This window comes from Schistocerca gregaria, chromosome 4, assembly GCF_023897955.1.
Source record: "Schistocerca gregaria isolate iqSchGreg1 chromosome 4, iqSchGreg1.2, whole genome shotgun sequence".
In the NCBI taxonomy this organism is placed as follows: domain Eukaryota; kingdom Metazoa; phylum Arthropoda; class Insecta; order Orthoptera; family Acrididae; genus Schistocerca; species Schistocerca gregaria.
Window position 1 is genome coordinate 146,675,838 of NC_064923.1, and position 19,274 is coordinate 146,695,111.

Here is a 19,274-nt window from a genome sequence, read left to right on the forward strand (position 1 = left end):
AGTATCATCTCCTGTAAGAATAACACACTCATGGCTGTCATTGAAACCTAGGTTTATACAAATTTAGAGAAAGCTTTTGACAGTGTTGGCTGGAATACATATTTACTAAATTGTGAAGGTAATTGGTGTACAGGAAGCGAAAAGGTATCAGCAAGTTCAGACATCAGACTGCAATTATAAGTCAAATGACGTGAAAGGAAGGCAGTGGTTGAGCGAAAAGCGGAACAGGGCTGTAGCCTATCCCCGACGTTATTCACTATTATATGAGCAAACTGTGAAGGAAACCAAGGAGAAATTAGAGAAGAGAATTAAGGTTCAGGAATAATAAATTTATATCACGTTTGCTGAAAACATCGTAATTTCGTCGCAGATGGCAGTTGAATGGAATTGGTGAGCTCTTGCAAAGAGATGAACATAGCTAACAGAAAGATCCGCACCTAAAGACTGGAAAATTGCTCAAGTCACACCAACACCCAAAAAGGAAAGTAGAAGTAATCTGCTGAATTACAGGCCCATATCATTAATATTGATTTACAGTAGGGTTTTGGAACATATACTGTGTTCGAACATGATGAAGTACCTCGAAGAAAACGATTTATTGACACATAGTCAGTACAGATTCAGAAAATATCGTTCTTGTGAAACACAAATAGCTCTTTATACTCTTGAAGTAATGGGTAGCATCGACAGGGGATGTCAAATCGGTTTCATATTTTATGATTTCCAGAAGCCTTTCGACACCGTTCCTCACAAGCGTCTTCCAATGAAATGCATGCCTATGGAATATCGTCTCAGTTGTGCAACTGGAGTCGTGATTTCCTGTCAGAAAGGTCACAGCTCCGAGTAGTAGGCGGGAAGTCATCGAGTAAAACAGAAGTAACGTCCGGCGCTCCCCAAGGAAGTGTTATAGGACCTTTGTTGTTTCTGATCTTAACGACATAGGAGACAATCTGAGAAGGTGTCTTGGATTTTTTGCAGATGATGGTGTCATTTAAGTTATTCACATGCGTACTAAAAGAAATCCGCTAAATTTCGATTACGCGATAAGTCGCACAAATCTGAATGCTGTAAATTCAACTATATACTTACGGATTACAATAGCAAATAACCTAAATTGGAACTGTCACATAGATAATGTTATGGGTAGATCAAACCAAAGACTGCGATTCATTGGCAGAACGCTTAGAAGGTGCAAAGGTCTGCTAAAGAGACTGTTTACACTACTCTTGACCACCCTGTTCTGGAGTATTGCTGTGCGGTGTGGCATCCGCATCAGGTGGGACTGACGGATGACATAGATAAAATTAAAAAAAAAAAGGCCGCTCGTTTTGTATTATCGCGAAATAGGGGAGATACTGCCACAGAATTTACGTGAGTTGGAGTAGCAGTCATTAAAAGAAAGGCGTATTTCGATGAGACGGGACTTCTCATGAAATTTCAACCACCAGCTTTCTCCTCCGATTGCGAAAAAAATTCTGTTGGCACCCACCTACATAGGGAGAAAAGATCATCACAATTAAATAAGATAAATCAGGGCTCGCACAGAAAAATTTAAGTGCTCGTTTTCCCCGCGCGCCATTAGAGCGTGGAACGGTAGAGAGATAGCTTGAAGGTGGTTTATTGAACCATCTGCCAGACACTTTATTGTGAACAGGAGAGTAATCACGTAGATGTAGATGTAGATCAACGTAAGTAAGGCAAGTATAGTGGAATGTAATCCAACAAAATCAGGTGATGTGGTGGGAATTCGATTAAGAAATGAGCCGCTAAATTTAGTCAAATGATTACTGCTATTTGGACAGTTAAATAACTGACAAATGAAAGGATAACGTTCTAAGGGTCGGAGCATGGAATATCGGAAGTTTGAATGTGGTAGGGAAGCTATAAGATCTGAAAACCTACATGCTAAGGCTCATATCTTGATATAGTGGGGGTCAGTGAAGTGAAATAGAAGACCAGCACTTTTGATCAGACGAATATACGGTAACATCAACAGCAAAAGAATATGGCATAAAGGGAGTAAGATTCGTTATAAACAGGAAAATATGGCACAGACTGAGTTACTGTGAACAGTTTAGTGACAGGGCTGTTCTCATCAGAACGGGCAGCAAACCAACACCGACAACAATAGTTCAGTTACACATACGGACGTTGCAAGAAGAAGATGGAGAGACAGAGAAAGTACATGAGGATATACAATGAATAACTCAGTACTTAAAAGAAGGCGAAAATCTTATAGTGATGCCGGACAGGAATGCGGTCGTAGTGGAAGCAGTAGAAGAAAGTGTCATGGAAAAAAAGGGCTTGGCAGCAGGAGTGAGAGAGAAGATAGACTAATTGAGTTCTAAATTAAATTACAGATGGTAGTAGCGAATACTCTGTCCAAGAATCACAAGAGGAGGAAGTATACTGAAAAAAGGCCGGGAGATACAGGAAGATTTCCGTTAGATTACGTCATACTCAGGCAGAGGCTCCGAAATCAGTATTGGATTGTAAGACGTACTCAGGGGCGGATATAGACTCAGATCACAATTTGGTAATGATGAAGGGCAAACTGAAATTTAAGAGACTGGTCAGGAAGAATCAGTCCACAACGAAGTGGGATACGAAGTTAAGAGAATCGCTTGAAGTTCTATGAGGTTATAGATACTGCGATAACAAGTAGCTCAGTAGGAAGTTCAGTTAAAGAGAAATGGACATCTCCAAAAAGGGAAATCGCAGAAACTGGAGCCTAAACAGTAGGTACAAGGAAGATAGTTGCGATGAAACCATGGGTAACAAAAGATATACTTCACATGTTCGAAGAAAGAAGAAAGTACAAAAATTTTCAGGGGCGTTCAGGAATACAGAAATACAAGTCACACAGGATTTAAATAAACAGGAAATCCAGGGAGTGTAATGCGAATTGGCTGCATGAAACATGTAAAAGCACTGGAAAAAAAGTGATTGTCAAAAGGACTGACTCAGCATATATAAAAATCAAAGCTGCCTTTGCTGAAATTAAAAGCAAGGGCGGTAGCGTAAAAAGTGAAATGGTTAATTCTACTGTTAAATGCAGTGGAAGCGGAAAGAGTGAGCCGTTCATGGCTCGTGTTCATGCCATTTATTGTTTGTCATCTTCTATTACGGTACTGCCGCCTCGTTTTCTTATTCCATTTAATGGCATCACCAACTTCCTGCCTTATATCGATAAGTGCACTGTCGTACCATCTCTGGAGTGACCGATAGTATTTCCAGGTCGTTGTGTATCTGACAGTTAGAGACTGACCAATAGTTCAGTCGTTCAGTCGGGATGCAGCAGCAGTGAAGTTGGTGGGACGGAGCGCCAGAGAGGCGCGGACAGCCAGTGCTCGCCGACCGCTGGCGACACACATGAACTGTCTGAAGAAGGGATTGGTTCAAATGGCTCTGAGCACTTTGGGACTTAACATCTGAGGTCATCAGTCCCCTAGAACTTAGAACTAGTTAAACATAACTAACCGAAGGCCATCACACACATCCATGCCCGAGGCAGGATTCGAACCTGCGACTGTAGCAGTCGCGCGGTTCCAGACTGAAGCGCCTAGAACCGCATGGACACTGCGGCCAGCTGACGAAGGGAGTTTGGAGTGAGACGACAGTTGGTTGGTCGTTCGGTTGGTCATGTCATCGGCCAACGTATATTTGGTCCTTTCACCGTTTCCGGGCCTGGGGAGTCGGTCGGTTGGCTTGGAGCAGCAAGGAAGTCTCTGTCGGGTGGCCTTTGGCCGGGCCCTATGCGGTGTGCACGTCCGGTTGGAGTGTGAGGTGCTGCTTGCGAGTTCTACGAAGTTCGTCGCCCACCGATCTTGGACATGAAAGTTGAGTCCTCACTTAACCTACTATCGAGCCTCAATTGCGTTCCTTTGTTTGATCCTGGTTGTCGCTTTTGGGACATTCCCACAAGCAACAACATGTGTGCATTCAAGTCGGCCACCTTCCTGTGGAGTTTAAGTTAATTTAATTTATTCCTTGTTGTTGAAGTTGACCAGCGGTACCTTCTGCCTTGTGGCCGTTGACGTTCCAGTTACCTGCCCTGGTCGTTGACGTAATTTTCGGCAGTGTATTTTCCTCGTCGTGTTGTTGCTGTCCAGTGCGGTGTGTAGTTCGACAGCTGAGGTGTTGTTGGTCGTTGAGGGCGCCAATATACTGTGTGTCGTTGTATCGAAATCTTGTGGTAGTTTTGCTGATTGCGTGAAGCGGAATTATCATGTTGATTGGTCAATCGGCTGTTTGTCGGTTGGGTTGCCTTCAGATTAAGAAGTCATTGCACAGACCGCCTGTCTCACCTAAATGGGCGTTAGTGTTACAATCCCAGGCCGACCCTAGGAAACTCCTGAGCACCATTCCTTGCGTGTTACACAGTAATTTCCCTTTTTGGGTTTTAGTTATTTGGTTGATATGTGGTCTTCAGCTGAGTATCAATATCTCTTAAATTTATATTCTTGCCTTATCCTTAAGGCATGAGATTGTTCTTATTTTATATGGGACCTTCAGCCGAATATTACATGAGATGTTTTAAGATAAGGCCTTCTGCCTTTTAAACTGAAACTATTTTTCTAGGCCTTAAGCCAATAAACATATTTTGTTGATATGTGGCCTTCAGCCGAGTATTAACATCTCTTAAACTAAAAAATAGTTCAAATGACTCTGAGCACTATGGGACTTAACATCTGAGGTCATCAGTCCCCTACAACTTAGAACTACTTAAACCTAACTAACCTAAGGACATCACACACATCCAGGCCCGAGGCAGGATTCAAATCTGCCACCATAGCAGTCGCGCGTTTCCAGACTGAAGCGCCTAGAATCGCTCGGCCACCGCGGCCGGCGCATAAATTAATGTCCTTGTCTTCTCCTTAAGGCTTGAGTTAATTATTCTTTATAGAAGCCTTCAGCCGAATTTTATATGAAATGTTTTACGATACGGCCTTCTGCCTTTTTATTGAAACTCTTCTTATTGCTTAATATGCGGCCTCCTGCCAAGTTCCATTAAAATTATATTGCTAAGGCCTTCAGTCTGTTTAGATTGAAGATTTAGAAAATAGTTTTGGGTGAAACCTCCAGAAGAACCTTCTATTTTCAATTTCTTGCTTAGGCCTTGTTCTTGGATTTGTGTGTGGCCTTCAGCCGATCTAAAGTTAATCAAAGAAGGTCGATTAAAGTTTTAAGTGTTTTGCATCCTTGTTGTAATACTGTGAGTTGATAAATAAAGTTTGTATGTTGAGTGCAACGGACAGCAACTTATTTTGGCCCCTTTCCACAACTTAATCCACTCTGTCCTGCTAGCCCAGGCATTTCAAGAGTACTTTGAAGGTCTGTATGAGGGGAAGGACTTACCTGATGCTGCGATAAAAGAAGAAACAGGAGTCTATACGGAAGAGAAATGGGATCCAGTATTAGAAACATAATTTAGAAAAACTTTTAAAGACTTAAAATCAAATAAGGCAGAAGAGATAGAGAACATTCCATCGGAATTTCTAAAATCATTAGGGTAAGTGGCATCAAAACGATTATTCACCTTAGTATGTATGTACGTATGTACGTATGATACTGGCGATACAGCATGAGACATTCGAAAAAAAACATCATCCAATCAATTCCCAAGGCTGCAAGAGCCAACAAGGGCGAGAGTTATCGCAGAATCCGCTTAATGGCTCATGCTTCAAAGTTTCTGACAAGAATATTATACGGAATAATAGAAAAGAAAATGGACGATCTGTTATTTGACGATCAGTTTGACTTTAGGAAAGGAAAGGTCACCAGAGAGGCAGTTCGGATGCAGTTGATAATGAAAGCAAGACTGAAGGAAAATCAAGACACTGTCACTGGATTTGTCGATTTGGAGACATCGTTTGACAAAGTAAAACAGTGTAAAATATTTGAAATTTTGAGGAAAATGGGGGTAAGCTATAGGTAAAGACGGTTAATATATCGAGTGGAGCAAATAACGTAGAGAACAGAATTACAGGTTACGGAGCAGCACAGAGGAGGACCGGAACTACGGTACTATCCCGACTATAGCAGATGTTGAAAGTGACTACCACTGATCTCTTGGCACTTTTGGGCCTTGATCAACAAGTTGCGAGGTGGATCGAAGCTGAACTGCTGGAATTGCTGCCGTCTCATCCGAAACGTTCTGCTGTAGTTTTTGAAGACTTTGAGGAGTGTTGCGATACACCTTAGACCTGAGGGCTCCCCACACCAAGTAATCGCACACAGATCAGCCGACCTGAGTGGCCAGCTAGGACCGCGACCATACTGACCTCTGCTAACAACTCTGTCAGGTGAGAAGACTGTGTAAGTGTACTTCAAGGTTCGGTCTGCTGTATGAGCAGTCCCTCCATCCTGTTGGAAGTAACTGTCGGTCTTTCCACCTTCGTTAATGCTGCCACAGATTCAGGCGCAATCGTGTCCACGTGTACGGACCACTTACATTTGCACCACCTGTATAATACTTACAAAGAAACAAGAGGGAGCAATAAGAGTGTAAGACCAACAACGAAGCGCACGGTTGACAAGTGTGTAAGACACAGATGTAGTCTTTCACCCCTGCTGATTTCAATGTATACGTTGAAGAAGCAACGGCGGAAATAAAAGAAGGGGTCAAGAATGTGGTTAAAATTCAAGGTGAAAGGATATCAACGTTGAGATTCCCTGATGACATTGCTGTCCTCAGTGGAAGTGAAAAAGAACTACAGCTTCTGTTGAATAGAATGAACAGTCTAATGAGTACAAAATGTAGATTCAGAGTAAATAGAAGAAATATGCAAATAATGAGAAGTAACAGAAATGAGAACAGCAACAAATTTAATATCATAATTGGTCGTAACGAAGTAGAATTAAGGAATTCTGCCACCTAGGCAGCAAAATAACCCATGACGGACGGAGAAAGGACGACGTAAAGAGCAGACTAGAACTTACAAAAATGGCATTACTGGCCAAGGAAATCTCTAGTATGAAACAGAGGTCATAATCTGAGGAAGAAATTTCTGAGAATGTATGTTCGGGGCACAGCAGTGAAACATGGAATGTAGGAAAAGCAGTACAGAAGAGAACTATAGCATTTGAGATATTGATGCTACACAAGAATGTTGAACATTACGGAGACTGATGAGGTCAGGAATGTGCAGATTATCCACAGAAACCTCTGGAAAGGGAATATGTGGAAAACACTGACAAAAAGAAGGCACAGGATAGTAGGATATCAGTTAAGACATCATGAATAAATTCCATGATACTAGAGGGAGTTGTAGAGGGTAGAAACTGTGGAGCAAGACAGAGATTGAAACATGTCCTGTAAATAATTGAGATAATTGAGGACGTAGGTTGTAAGTGCTGATCTGAGATGAAAAGGTATGTACAGGAGAGGAATTCGTGGCGGGCCGCATCTAACTAGTCAGAAGACTGACGACTGAAAAAAAGTGATTGACGATGACCGAATTCGAGAGGACTCAAAATGCAAAATGACAATTTGTTAATATGGGATATTTTTCTGAAGGTGTATGACGTGTAACCTTTTATGGTGGTGTAAAAGGGCGATAGAGAGTTCAGATAAGAAAAACAAGCTTTTGACATGTGGGACTACAAATGTATTTTCAAAGTAGATGGTTAGATCGAGTAATTAATGTTGAATCTAACTGGACAAAAAGAAATTAGGGGCATAACTTGATTAAAAGCTGGAACTGGTTGACAGGACACTTCCTGACACATCATGGAATCGACCGCATGCTGTGAAGGTGCAGTACGTCGTCCCTTTGATCTTTGTGCAATCTCTTTCACGTGTGAGTGCTCTTTGCAAATAGTAAAAATCACAAGTCAGCATATGACTTAATAAATCGTTTCCTGTGCAGTAACTGCCATGACATTTTATGTAACCGTTCGGAAAAACAATAGTTAACTGCTCTGTGAGTTTCACTTATACACATTAAATAATTCTCTAGGTATTCAAATTTTCCTAACACCTAGATTTAATAACTTCCCATAGTAAACAACTTCCCAACACGTTGATATTTCCTGTTAATAAGTCATGTAAGAATTTAAAAACTTTGTCACTTGGTAAAAAAAATAGTAAGAAAATGTAAGATTATTTATCAGCAACAAAATAGCAACCTGATATTTTTCCAGCTCCATGGACAGAACACAAACATCATTTCAGTAAAATTGCTTTTACATTATAGTAATTATTGTACCGTTCATTTCAAGAACAATGAATTCACCAGAAAAAGTAAAACTAGGACCAATGTTAACACAACAGGAAGAAACGAGGAAAACTGAAGTCTTTTTTTTCTACATGTCAAGTTCCGTAGGATCAAATTGAGGAGCAAATCTCCAAGGTCATGGAACGTGTCAGTACATGAAATCACAACATAAAAGTAATAACAGATAAAAATAAAGTGTTTATGAACGCGAAAAAAATCAAGCTATACTTTTAAGTAAACGCAATGAACGATAAAACAAAAATCAGCTTAAGTTTTCAAGGAACTCCTCGACAAAATAGGAAACTCTTCAGTTTCGATTTGAAAGCGCGTGGATTACTGCTAAGATTTTTGAATTCTAGAGGTAGCTTATTGAAAATGGATGCAGCGCTATACTCCACACCTTTCTGCACAAGAATTTTTAATGAAGTCCGAACCAGATGCAGGTTTCATTTCTGCCGAGTATTAACCGAGTGAGAGTTGCTTATTCTTGGGAATAATCTAATATTGTTAACAAGAAATGGCGGTAAGGTAGAGACCAACGTCAAAATACTCAGATTCGTGAACAGGAGTCACCAAAAGTTCGTGAACTTACACCACTTATTGCCCGAACTGAATGTTACTGAGCCAAAGATATCCTTTTACAATGGGAAAGTTAGCCCAAAATATAATACAGTACCATACGACACAAGCGAATGAAAATAAGCAAGGCAGACTAATTTTCAAGTCGACCGATCACTCACTTCAGATACCACTAGAATAGTAAAAATGGCAGGATTAAGTCTTTCAAGAAGACCCTGAAATCCTGAACGTCGGCTATCCACGACAGTTTCCTATCTATCTGAACACCTAGAAATTTGAACTGTTTAGTTTCACTAATCATATGTCCATTCGGTGAAACTGAAACGCTAGCTTTGGTTGAATTGTGTGTTAGAAACTGTAAAAACGGGTCTTACTGTGATTTAGCGTTGGTTTATTTACTACAAGCCGTGAACTTATGACATGAATTACACTATTTGAAACCGAGCCAATGTTTCACACAACATCCTTTACTACCAAGCAAGTGTCATCAGCAAACAGAACTATTTCAGAGTTACCCATACTACTGGAGGGTATATCAGTTATGTAAATAAGGAACAGGAGTGGCCCCAACACTGATCCCTGGGGCACCCCCCCCCCCCCCCCCCCCCACTTGACTGTACCTCACTCAGACCCCACATCAAAGCCATTCTCAACACTGTGAATAATGACCTATTGCTGTCTGTTGCTAAAGTAAGAGGTGAACCGACTGTGAGATGCTCTCCGTATTCTGTAATGGTCCAACTTCTGGAGCAATATTTTGTGATCAACACAATTCAATACCTTAGTAAAATCAAAAAATACGCCTAGTGTTCGAAACCTTTTATTTAACCCATCCCGTTCCTCACAGAGAAAAGGAAATCTAGCATTTTCAGCTGTTAAACTAATTCTAAAGCCGAAATGTACATTTGATAGCAAATCGTGTGGTCTAAAATGATCAATTATTCTTACATACACAGCCTTTTCAATAACTTTAGCAATCAATGATGGCATAGAAATAAGTCTAAAATTGTCTACATTAACCTTTTCTCCTTTTTATAAGGCCACTTTACTACTGAGTAGTTCAATGGTTCTGGAAACTGACCATTCCCAAAGGAAAAATTACAAATATGGCTAAATACAGGGCTAACGTGTGCAGCACAGTACTTTAATATTGTGCTAGGCACTCCATCATCTTCATGAGAGTCCTTAATCTTCAGTGATTTAATTGTTGAGTCAATATTCCACTTGTCTGTATCACAGAGGACTATTTCAGACATCAATCTCGGAAAGGCATTTGTCAGAAGACTTATACGATTTTCTGTAGAAACTAAATTCTTTCTAATTCACTAGCAATGCTCAGAAATTGATTGTTACATACTGTACATATATCCGATTTATCAGTAACCGAATTACTGTATTTTGACAACGAACTTACTTTATATTGTCGACCTTGTGCTGATGACCAGACACTTCCTTCACAACTGACCATATGGTTTTAATTTTATCCTGTGAAATAGCTATTCTATTTGCGTACCACATACTTTTTGCCTTCCTAATAACATTTTAAGCACATTACAGTCCTGCTTGTAATCGGCTACTGTAGCTTGATTGTGACTACTTACAACATTTTGATATAATTCCCGCTTTGTGCTACAAGATATCTTTATCCTACTAGACAGCCACCAGGGCTTCCTATTACTGCTAGTACCCCCGTTTAGAACGTTCTAATGGAAAGCAACTCTTAAAGAGCATGATAAATGTGTTAAGGAAAGCATTATATCTCTCATCTATGTTATTAGCACTCTAAACATCCTGCCACTATTGCTCTTTGACAAGGTTTAAAAATTGTATTCACTTTCCTACACAGCTTGTAATTACAAACATCAAAAAAAGTTTTGCATCACCTCGGTTCCGAGAGAACCGGAACCTGTACAGAAAATTGGAATAGAGATAAATACAGACATAATTTCCGTCCTTTTTATTGCTCATGAAAACCACACATTCCATGTTGTACCACCATACAGCGAGACCTTCCGAGGTAGTGGTCCAGATTACAGTACACAAAAGTATCTCTAATACCCAGCAGCACGTGTTCTTGCGTTGATGGATGACTGTGTTCGTCGTTGCATACTATCCACAAGTTCATCAAGTCATTGTTGTTCCAGATTGTCTGACTCCTCAACGGCGATTCGGCATGGATCCCTCAGAGTGGTTGGTGGGTCGCGTCATCCATAAAGAGCCCTTTTCAATCTATCCCAGGCATGTTGGATAGGGTTCACGTCTGGAGAACATGCTCACCACTCTAGTCGAGCGATGTCGTTATCCTGAAGGAAGTCATATCACAAGATGTGCACGGTAGGGGCGAATGCCTCTCCAATATGTTGCCGATATGTTTGCAATATCGAGCGGAGGATGGCATTCACGTATAATACAGCCGTTACGGTGCCTTCCAAGACCACCAGTGGCGTACGTCGGCCCTACATAATGCCACCCCGAAACAGCATGGAGCCTCCGCCTTGCTGCAATCGCTGGAAAGTGTGTCTAAGGAGTTCAGCCTGATCGGGTTGTCTCTAAATACGTCTTCGACGATTGTCTGGTTGAAGGCATATGCGACACTCATCGGTGAAGAGAATGTGATGCCAATCCTGAGCGGTTAATTCGGCATGTTGTTGGGGCCATCTGTACCGCGCTGCATGGTGTCGTGGTTGCAAAGATTGACCTAGCCATGGACGTCGGGAGTGTAGTTGCGCATCATGCAGCCTATTGCGCACAGTTTGAGTCGTAACACAGTGTCCTGTAGCTGCACGAAAAGCATTGTTCAACATGGTAGCCTTGCTGTCACGGTTCCTCCGATCCACAATCCGTAGATAGAGGTCATCCACTGCAGAGCGAGGCATGTCATTGACAGTTCCTGTCTCTCTGTATCTCCTCCGTGTTCGAAAAACATCGCGTTGGTCACTCCGAGACGCCTGGGCCCTTTCTTTCTTGAGAGCCCTTCCTGGCACAAAGTAACAATGCGGACGCGGTCGAACCGCGGTACTGACCGTCCAGGCATGGCTCAACTACATACAGCAAGAGCCGTGTTCCTCCTTCCTGACTGAATGAGTGGAACTGATCGGCTGTCGGACCTCTTCCGTCTAAGAGGGGCTGTTCGTGCATGGTTATTTACATCTTTGGGCGAGTTTAGTGACATCTCTGAACACTGAAAGGGACTGTGTCTGTGATACAATATCCACAGTCAGCGTCTATCTTCAGGAGTTTTGGGAGCCGGGGTGATCGAAAACTTTTTTTGATGTGTGTATATGTGTCATTAGTTTGAGTAAAAAAGCCTTTTAGCGTTAAAATTTGTGCATCATGGTCTGAAAGGCCATTCACCCATTTACTAATACACTCCCGGGAAATGGAAAAAAGAACACATTGACACCGGTGTGTCAGACCCATCATACTTGCTCCGGACACTGCGAGAGGGCTGTACAAGCAATGATCACACGCACGGCACAGCGGACACACCAGGAACCGCGGTGTTAGCCGTCGAATGGCGCTAGCTGCGCAGCATTTGTGCATCGCCGCCGTCAGTGTCAGCCAGTTTGCCGTGGCATACGGAGCTCCATCGCAGTCTTTAACACTGGTAGCATGCCGCGACAGCGTCGACGTGAACCGTATGTGCAGTTGACGGACTTTGAGCGAGGGCGTATAGTGGGCATGCGGGAGGACAGGGTGGACGTACCGCCGAATTGCTCAACACGTGGGGCGTGAGGTCTCCACAGTACATCGATGTTGTCGCCAGTGGTCGGCGGAAGGTGCACGTGCCCGTCGACCTGGGACCGGACCGCAGCAACGCACGGATGCACGCCAAAACCGTAGGATCCTACGCAGTGCCGTAGGGGACCGCACCGCCACTTCCAAACAAATTAGGGACACTGTTGCTCCTGGGGTATCGGCGAGGACCATTCGCAACCGTCTCCATGAAGCTGGGCTACGGTCCCGCACACCGTTAGGCCGTCTTCCGCTCACGCCCCAACATCGTGCAGCCTGCCTCCAGTGGTGTCGCGACAGGCGTGAATGGAGGGACGAATGGAGACGTGTCGTCTTCAGCGATGAGAGTTGCTTCTGCCTTGGTGCCAATGATGGTCGTCTGCGTGTTTGGTGCCGTGCAGGTGAGCGCCACAATCAGGACTGCATACGACCAAGGCACACAGGGCCAACACCCAGCATCATGGTGTGGGGAGAAATCTCCTACACTGGCCGTACACCTCTGGTGATCGGTGATCGTCGAGGGGACACTGAATAGTGCACGGTACATCCAAACCGTCATCGAACCCATCGTTCTACCATTCCTAGACCGGCAAGGGAACTTGCTGTTCCAACAGGACAATGCACGTCCACATGTATCCTGTGCCACCCAACGTGCTCTAGAAGGTGTAAGTCAACTACCCTGGCCAGCAAGATCTCCGGATCTGTCCCCCATTGAGCATGTTTGGGACTGGATGAAGTGTGGTCTCACGCAGTCTGCACGTCCAGCACGAACGCTGGTCCAACTGAGGCGCCAGGTGTAAATGGCATGGCAAGCCGTTCCACAGGACTACATCCAGCATCTCTACGATCGTCTCCATGGGAGAATAGCAGGCTGCATTGCTGCGAAAGGTGGATATACACTGTCCTAGTGCCGACATTGTGCATGCTCTGTTGCCTGTGTCTATGTGCCTGTGGTTCTGTCAGTGTGATCATGTGATGTATCTGACCCCAGGAATGTGTCAATAAAGTTTCCCCTTCCTGGGACAAGGAATTCACGGTGTTCTTATTTCAATTTCCAGGAGTGTAGAATGCCTATCTAGTAATGAAGAATGAATGAAAGTATTGTCTATGGCTGTGCTACTGTTCCCCTGTACCCTAGTTGGATAAAATGCACTCTGCATCAGGTCATATGAATTTAGGAGATCTTCCTTCATCCTTTTGCTGGCACCATCATATACAAAATTTATATTGAAGTCACCACATATAACTATTTTCTGGTACTTCCTATAAAGCGAATCAGGAACCCTCTCTAGTTTGAGCAGAAATGCTCTGAACTCAGAGTCAGGGGACCTATATACAACAACAATTAGAAGTTTAGTTTCACGAAATTCAACTGTCCCAGCACGACATTCAAATATCTGTTCAGGACAGTGCCGTGATATGTCTACGGACGCAAATGGAATACTGTTTCTTACGTACATGTTCATTCCCCCACCCCGCAAGGAACTCCTTGAAAAACAGCCAGCTGATCTGTATTCTGGTAAAGGAAGATTCTGAATTGTCAAATTATTTAAGTGGTGCTCCCATATACCTATAACTTCAGAGCTAACATCTATAAGTATTTCACTAACTTTATCTCTAATACCTCTTATATTTTGATGAAATACACTAATTCATTCTCTGCCTGGAAACATTATGACGTGCTCCTTAGTTACATGGTACCCCTGAAATGAGACCCAAGCTTTCCGTCATCAGTGCCTTCTCCAGCCACATATTAACGCGCCTAACAACCGCATTAAGATGAGGCCGATCGTGACGCTGAAACAGTTGCACGAAATGGACATTTGTGCCACCAGTTTGAGTAGCTATCTTTACCAGGTCACCACCTACATCATATTCCCCGTCCCTATCAAGACTGTTCCTTGCTCCACCCACAGTCACTACGTGATCCTCCCCTATGCTGTAAGTCACCTGAGCCAACCCTGCACTAGGCTTCACAATGCTGATGACCTGGTACTCACTTCACAACACTTCCTACAACTGTTGGCCCATACCTCTACCGTGAGAACTACCTAGCAGCAGAACCTTCTTCTCTCTGTTAGACTTTGCAACTGACCTAGGCCTCCTAGCTGCTGAGAACTGCTGCATATTCCCTACACCTTCAGCTACAAGAGGCTCCTCTCCACTCACCTCTGACAGTTGGTCAAATCTATTGCATACACGCAGAGTATAACTGTCTCCCTTCTCCTCCTAGCTGCCTTCTTACCAACTGCCAGTTCCCATTCCTCAGCACCCTTCACCCTCCTCAACCTACCTACTTCCTCCTTTGCGTGTTGTAACTGCGCGTGGAGTGCACAGATCTTACGCTCCTGCTCCTCTATCAACTTATTTCTACTATGATTCTGTATTCTGTTGAATGCGTTTATTTAAACGTACAGCTTGACTTTTTTCGGGTTCATAAACATTTCATTTTTATCTGTTATTTCTTTTATGTTGTAATTTTATGTACTGACGCGGTTCATGACCTTGGAGATTTGCTCCGCAATTTGGTCTTACGGAACTTGACGTGTAAATAAAAATAAACCTTTTCTATTAACCTAGATCCTAGTTTTTCTTTTTCTGCTAAATTCATTGTTCTTGTAGTGTTACAATAATTACTATAATGTGAAAGCAGTTTTACTGAAATAATGTTTGTGATATGTCCATGGAGGTGGAAAAATATCAGGCTGTTATTTTGTTACTGATAAATATTCTTACGTCTTTTAACACCTGAGTTTTGTTCGACTTTCTTACTATGTTCTTACGAAGCGACAAAGCTTTTATTAACAGGAAATATGAACGTGTTGTGAAGTTGTTTACTATGGACTTTATAAAATCAAGGTGTTAGGATATTTTGAATACCTAGAAAATTATTTAATGTGTAGAATTGAAACTCACATAGGTGTTAGCTATTGTGTTCCCACTGTCTTGGCACTGCATTCCCCCAAGTGAAAATATTTTGAACAAATCCCACACCGTAACCCACTACTCACAAATCTGACAGAGCCCAAATTTTTTAATCATGACAAAAATTTTACAGTTACTGAAAAAAGTATGTGTCTGCGTTACCTAAGTTCAGTTACACCAATAGAACTGTTTATAGAACTAATAATAGTGGTCTCGAAATTCTCTCTCTATTTATGTTAATACTACTAAACCACAACTATTATCAATGCCAACAATACTTCACAAAATTATTAGCTAAAACCAAAAATTCTATCTGCCACTGGAACACTCAGCGAAGTTAAAACACTGAATGAAATATTGACTGAAATATTACACCAATAAGAAACGTCAGCTCTAAACTAAAGCAAGAAATTTACTAAACAACATCAACGCACAGAAAACACTAAAAAAAAGAACAGCGAGCGAACGTTTCCAAAAGTTTATTAAATCGTTATTTCGCGAGAAACAGCGCGAAACATCTCGGGGAACTATTAAATTCAATAACTGTATAAAAGTTCACAAATAACTTTGTCAGATGTGTTTCGTGTAAAGTATATTACACTCTAAGACAGTAAAAAGCGATGTACCACGAAGAAATTACCAGAATGGGACGGAAATCGAAGGATGTGATGTACATGTGCAGACAGTCAAATGCCTACAGTTCGAGATGAATTAAATGTTTTATGCAAAAGAAAGAGCTTAACAAATTGAGCAAGGCAATTGAGCATTGGTCCACCGCTGGCCCTTATGCAAGCAGTTATCTTGGCATTGATTAAAAGCATTTTTAGATGTCCTCCTGAGGGATATCGTGCCAAATTTGTCCAATTGGTGTGTTAGATCGTCAAAATCCCGAAATGGCTGGAGGGCCCGAGCCATAATGCTCCTAATATTCTCAGTTAAGGAGAGAACTGGCGACCCTGCAGACCGAGGAAGGGTTTGGCAAGCACGAAGACAAGCAATGCAAACGCTCAGGTGTGCTGATGGGTATTACCGTGCTGAAATGCAAGCTCAGGGTCATTTGCCATAAAGGATAAAAAAAATAAAAATTAAAAATGGAGCATACAAGATCATTGACGCACCACATTGCTATAAGTGTGGTGGCGTAAGCTGTCTCCAGCACGCCAGTTCAAAATGGTTCAAATGGCTCTCAGCACTTAACATCTGAGGTCATCAGTCCCCTAGAACGTAGAACTACTTAAACCTAACTAACCTAAGGACATCACGTATATCCATGCCCGACGCAGGATTCGAACCTCCGACCATTGCGGTCGCGTGGTTCCACACTGAAGCGCCTAGAACCGCTAGGCCGGCAGCAAGGCGGTCGGCAAAGATGTATCGCGAAGATCGACAGTAGGTGCTGGATCAAGTGCGCCTGTCACGAGAGAGGCCACAGACACACCAACAAGCAACACGCCACCAATGCCCTTTCCACAGCATGTATTTATGCCACCGCTGCTGACCGGAGGGCCTCACTGACTCATTCCAGTTTGGCGTCTGTCAGTCCATTCACAGAGCGGGCTCAGTTGGCATCACAGGTTACAACAATATATAACGACCAGATTAGTGTAATAACAAGATTACTGTACTGATATTTTCTACAAGAGGACTAATAGTGATTAGCTTGTAACACGAACATGACCTCTATTCAAGTTAAGTAGCACCTTCTTGTAAATAAAGAACTGTATTAATCCATGTGTGCATTTGTGCTGTAGAGAGAGGATATCGCCCACCCGTACCAACCTCTCCTTTGCTTCCTACGGTACAAGATGATGGGGTAATACAGTGGCGACGAGGATAGAATACTACACTAACGGTGCCTTGGATGACAACCAAAGGGATCCTGCTATGAAAAAAAGTGGCTCCGCAGACTATCACTGCTACTTGAAACTTCCTGGCACATTAAAACTGTGTGCCGGGCAAAGACTCGAACTCGGGACCTTTGCCTTTCGCGGGCAAGTGCTCTACCATGTGAGCTACCGAAGCACGACTCACGCGCCGTCCTCATAGCTTTACTTCCGCCAGTACCTCGTGATTGTTTGGTTCGTGCTCAGGTTCAATTACGGAGAAAAACTGTATCCTCTACTCTGGTCATTTTGCGCAGAGGCAAGCCGTAACTGTAATGTTCCAATGGAGTTTTGTGGTGTCGTATATCAGACTCTCTCTCCTCTCTCTCTCTCTCTCTCTCTCTCTCTCTCTCCCCGTCTGAAAGTTTTTCTTAGAGGCAATTCGATGCGCATTCGAGGAATTAAAATTCTTCTTTCAGTACATTCACTTCCCTTTTGTACGTATAAATTTAACACCACAAGAGCACTATTCTGCGGTATTATATCCTTTGTTCTGTGTGAGAAGCGCAGGGACGTCAATGTGAAAAATAAAAACATTTTCCAAATGCATACGTTCATTTTATATTCATCGTGGAGAACCAATGCGGGAATGTGCGATTTACGTATACAAAAATATTCTGAGACATCTTCAATAGCGCGAGTGTAGAGGTGAAGTGATTCTCGTAAGATATAAGGAAATGGATGATTGCATATTTAGTTCGAAAGCCTATAGAGCGAGTAGCCAATGTAAATGGAAAGGTTGTCATAACGGTGGCCCAAAAACTACTTGTTCCTATGGAATTTCTTATCTCAAGCATTTGCTTTGTTTGTGTAGTTATATCTTCGGCCTATCGAAATGTGACATAGTCTGGAAGCGTCTTGCTGTGCTGGAATCGTGAATTTAAAGAAATTAAAGCTGTCTGTCCATGTTTGAATCTTGAACTGATTCGGATTACTCGTTAGTTAGACCATAACATGAGGTGAACTAGACATAACCTAAAGGCACTGTGCTTATGTCCTTATGAGGAAGCCGGCCGGTATGGACGAGCGATTCTACGCGTTTCAGTCTGGGCCGCTACGGTCGCAGGTTCGAATCCTGCCTCGGGCATGGCTGTGTGTGATGTCCTTACGTTAGTCAGGTATAAGCAGTTCTAAGTTCTAGGGGACTGATCACCTAAGATGTTAAGTCCCATAGTGCTCAGAGCCATTTGAACCATTTGAACTTGATGAGGAGATTCAACGGTAATATGCATTTACTGACGGAATTACACATTGAAAGATAAACATTTGTAGTTGGGCCTGTGATTATGTGCAGGGACTTTCTGTGTCCTACTTGCCCTTATCTTGTGGACTGATACAGTCGCGAACTTATCTTGTATGATGGAACAGAATATTTCCCATTGCGGCGTGCTCACTGTTAGATGTTGCAAGCATATGTTATTACGAACTTTAGGAACCAATGGAAAATTATTGGGTTGGACTAAAGAAACCGCTAAGCGATGCTGTTTCAACAGTTATAATGTTAACCAACCAGAAAAATCAGTGCGGCTCTTATATATTGAGGAAATCCAAAAGAGAGAAGGAAAAGTAATCAGGTTAAATTTAGCCCCAATTTGTACTGCAGAAGGAAAATAGAGACTAAGAGCAAATGAAGAAACTGAAAAGTATACCAATATTTATTCCAGTATGAAAAAGAGAAAGGCTAAAATTGTCTGGCCCAGTTACCTTTCAAGTTCAGCTGGTTAGATAACAAAATTCTCCGTTGGCACAGGCCTCGGAAATCCCAACAGTACTGACCGACCGCTATGTCATCCTCAACCCAAAGGTGTCCTCGGATGCGGATGTAGAGGGTCGTGTGGTCAACACACCGATCTCTTGACCGTTGTCAGTTTTAGCCACCTACAGGGGCAACTTCTCAATCACATACACTCAGTCGCAAAGGTATTCGGACTGC